We start from the raw sequence: 4279 nt of genomic DNA on the forward strand, positions 1-4279 counted from the left end.
TTTTATGTTCAGATCTTCTTATTTCTTTAAATAAATGCTAAAAATAAACAAATTGACCTTAAATTGTCAAAAAATAAAATAAAAAAAAGTCTATAAATGGGATTATTTAATTAATCTGATACATTTAGGCGTATATTAAATATAGTCAATATATTTCCTTTGGCCAGGATATCATCTGTTCAGTGGACAAATCAAAGCGTGTGGCCTAGCTGTCCATTTAAAAATCTCTTAATTTAGGACTGTCAAGTTCGTCCGCAGGGACGGAACAAAACGGTACAATTAACAGACTAGTTCCTGACCAGGACCAAAGTGCATCCTGTCTGGTCATCTTGTGCGATTAGCATGTGAATGGCACGCTTGTTTAGTTGTGTACTACAGAGCTCCTGCTACCTGAGACACTCTAATCAGCGATGAATTAAAGAGGGGGTGCTTAAAGAGAAGCCCTTTGTAGGGACATCTGGTTCCTTCTTCACCTCCTGTGTCGGGGGAGGAGTGATAGTGACACACCAAACAAAACATAGCAGAGGGTGACTTCCTGGAAGGTCAGGAGGATGTAGAAAGGGTATAAAGCCACTTACTTTACTCAGAAATATGTTTAAAACTAGCGGTGAGAAAATAATATGATTTATAAAAAAATTCTATATAAGAATGTCTTTTTAACGTTTGTGTTCAGTTCCGTAGGGGGAGGGGGGCAGACTTCACATTTTAGAGATTTCGCATTTACTCGAGCACAAAAACAATCTTTGTAAAAAGGTAAAATATGGCAGATTGCACGAGAATGAGACTCAGTTGTTTTGACATAAAACATCACTATAATACAGACAAGCACAGAAAAAAACATGTATTTATGTATATATATGTACACTCATCAGCCAGTTTAATAGGAACACATACACTTGCTCATTAATGCAATTATACAATCATGTGGCTGCAGCCGAATGAATAAAATCATGCACAATTCAAGAGCTTCAGTTAATGTTCAAACAACAGAATCTGAGAAAAAAAGTGACCTCCATGACTTTAGCCATGGTTGTTGGTGCCAGACAGTATTTCAGAAACTGCTGGTCTCCTGGGATTCTCACACACAGCAGTCTCTAGAGGTGACACAGAATGGTGCAAAAACACCATCTCAGTTCTGCTGGCAGAAACACCTTGATGATGAGTGAGGTCAGAGGAGAATGACGAGACTAGTTTGAGCTGAGAGGAAGTCTATAGTAACTCAAATATCCACTCTTTGCAAACATGGTGAGCAGAAAAGCATCTTAGACCTCACAACACTTCAGACCATGAGCCAGAGGTGCTATAACAGTGGAAGATCTCATCAGGTTCCACTCCCATCAGCCAAGAACAGGAATCTTGGGCACAGACGCCCCTAAACTGTACAGTTGAAGATTAGGAAAATATTGCTTGGTCTAAAGAATCTCAAGTTTGCCTGTAACATGCAAATGGTAGAGTCAGAATTTGGTGTCAACAGCAGGAATCCATTGACCCAACCTGCCTTGTGTGAACAGTTTAGGCTGGTGGAGGTGGTGTAGTGGTGTGGGGAATGTTTTCTTGGCACACAGTGGGCACATAAATACCAACCATGCATGGAGTGAATGCCACAGCCTATTTGAGTATTGTTGCTGACCATGTGTATCCCTTTATGGCCACAATTTACCTATCTTCTAATGGCTACTTCCAGCAGGATAATGCACCTTATCACCAAGTACAAGTTGTCTCCATCTGATTCCATGAACATGACAGTGAGCTCAGTGTACTTCAGTGGCTTCACCAGATACCAGATGTTAATCCAACAGAGATCCTTTGGGATGTGGTATAAGAAGAGATCATTCTAAAGCTTGCTTTGAAATAAGCTTTCTAATCTTATATTTGTTATGTAATAATCTCATATTACACACATTCTATATTTAAAATGTAAATAGTCATATAATAGTTAAGCCTTAATAATCAAATAATAATGATATATATATATATATATATATATATATATATATATATATATATATATATATATATATATATATATAATTATTATTTGCATTCATATAACTCACTCATAATATTTATATAGGATTGAGTTATATGAATGCTGGAATGCCTAAATATTTCAAATATCCAGACAATAAATGTGATGTTCGAGAGCAGCTTGGATGTTCTACTAGAAGAAAAACATATCTGTTGTTTTCAGGATTCAGTGTGAGCATCGCTGCTGGTGAGGGATGAGAGGTGCATGACAACAACCCAGTACACAGACGGCAGCCGCCCGCCAACCCGCCGCCCACCCAGCGTTGCTAAGCAGTTATAGTTGCTATGATGAGTGAGTGAAAGGGAGAGGTAGCAAGAGAGATAGAGAGGGAGATAGTGATTGAGTGCATAAGAGAGAGAGAGAGAGAGAGAGAGAGAGAGAGAGAGAGAGAGAGATTGTAGAAGCTACGTGTATATTCGCAAAAATCACTGTGAATTTCTTTTCTTGATGTCTGTATCAGTGAGCCACTGCAGCGCCTTTTGTTTGCTAAATGATGCAAAAGAACCAGAACTATCCTAATAGCATGTTCTAACAGTCTAATGAGCAGGCTGGATTGACATCCCTCTGTCTGGGACTCCATCTGCAACGTCACTCAAGCAACTGAACACAGAATCAGGATTCAACCTCCATGTTGCAATCACCCAATTACAGAGTAACACAATAGCTCCTGTATTAGCATGGCGACCGTGAATACACTAAAGACTTTTTCACACTTTTTTCTTGACTCAGGGCAGCCTAGAGTTTGAATAGTGAATAGTGTGAACACTACCAACGCCTGGTACTCTTGAAATAGGTGGTGTGGGTTTCACTTCAGCCGAACCCTGATGGTGAACCCTGGCTCAACTTGTCATATCAAAATCAACCACATGCCACATCAAAATCAACCCCATGAGTTCTTCATCCCATACCCACTAATTTAATGAAAGAGTTGCTTCCTGTAGTAGGAGAGGCTCTTCTCAATAGTATTAACTCCTCATTATCTCCAGGTCATGTCCTGAGAACATTCAAGCCGGCGGTTATTACGCCTCTCATTAAGACACCACAACTAGATCCTAGTAAACTAGAAAATTACAGACCAATCTCAAACCTTCCATTTAAGTCTAAAATATTAGAAAAAGTTGTGTCTGCTCAATTATGCTCCTTTTTGCAGAATAATGGTATCTATGAAAATACACAATCAGGTTTCAGGCCCCGTCACAGCACACAGTCTGCACTTGTCAAAAATTACAAATGACTTACTTTTAGTACTAGCACCTGACCAAGGCTGCATTTCAGTGCCTGTTCTACTTGATCTTAGTGCTGGATTCGACACCACAGATCATGACATACTCTTAGATAGATTACAAAACTACATTGGTATTCAGGGACAGGCATTCAAATGGTTTAGATCCTATCTGTCTGACCGCTACCAATTTGTTTGTTTAAATAATGAACTTTCTAACGTAATGGCAGTAAAGTATAGTGTGCCGCAAGGATCGGTGTTAGGCCCCCTGCTGTTTTCTTTATACATGCTGTTCCTTGGAAATATTATTAGAAAACACTGTATTACTTTCCACTGTTATGCTGATGATACTCAGCTATATATTTCTACAAGACCAGGGGAAATTTCTACATTTTCCACATTAACAGAACGTCTTAAAGACATTAAAGACCGGATGACCGATAATTTTCTTTGACTAAATTCTGATAAAACAGAGATATTGCTAATTGGACCAGAATATTTATACACAAAAGCTCTTAGAATACAATCTATATTTAGAAGGATGTACGGTTACTTCATCCACTACAGTTAAAGACCTGGGTGTTATATTAGACAACAATCCATCACTTGATAGTCATATTTCCCAGGTAATAAAACAACCTTCTTCCACCTTCCAAGGTACGTAACATCTTATCTGTTTCTGATGCAGAAATACCAGTTCATGTGTTCATGACCTCCAGACTAGATTATTGTAATGCACTGCTAGGTGGTTGTCCTGCATCCTCAATAAATAAGCTACAGTTAGTCCAAAATGTAACTGCTAAAGTTCTTACCAGATCATGAAAATATGAACCCAATTTTATTATCTCTACACTGGTTACCTGTTAAGTTCCGTAACGATTATAAAATACTGCCATTCACCTATAACGCCCTAAACGGCCAAGCTCCTTTATATTTAACCAATCTTCTATCACATTACAATCCTTCGCACTCTTTAAGGTCGCAAAACTCCGGACTTTTTGATAATACCGACGATATCAAAGTCTACC

Source organism: Ictalurus punctatus, chromosome 18 (assembly GCF_001660625.3).
Source record: "Ictalurus punctatus breed USDA103 chromosome 18, Coco_2.0, whole genome shotgun sequence".
Taxonomy (NCBI): Eukaryota; Metazoa; Chordata; class Actinopteri; order Siluriformes; family Ictaluridae; genus Ictalurus; species Ictalurus punctatus.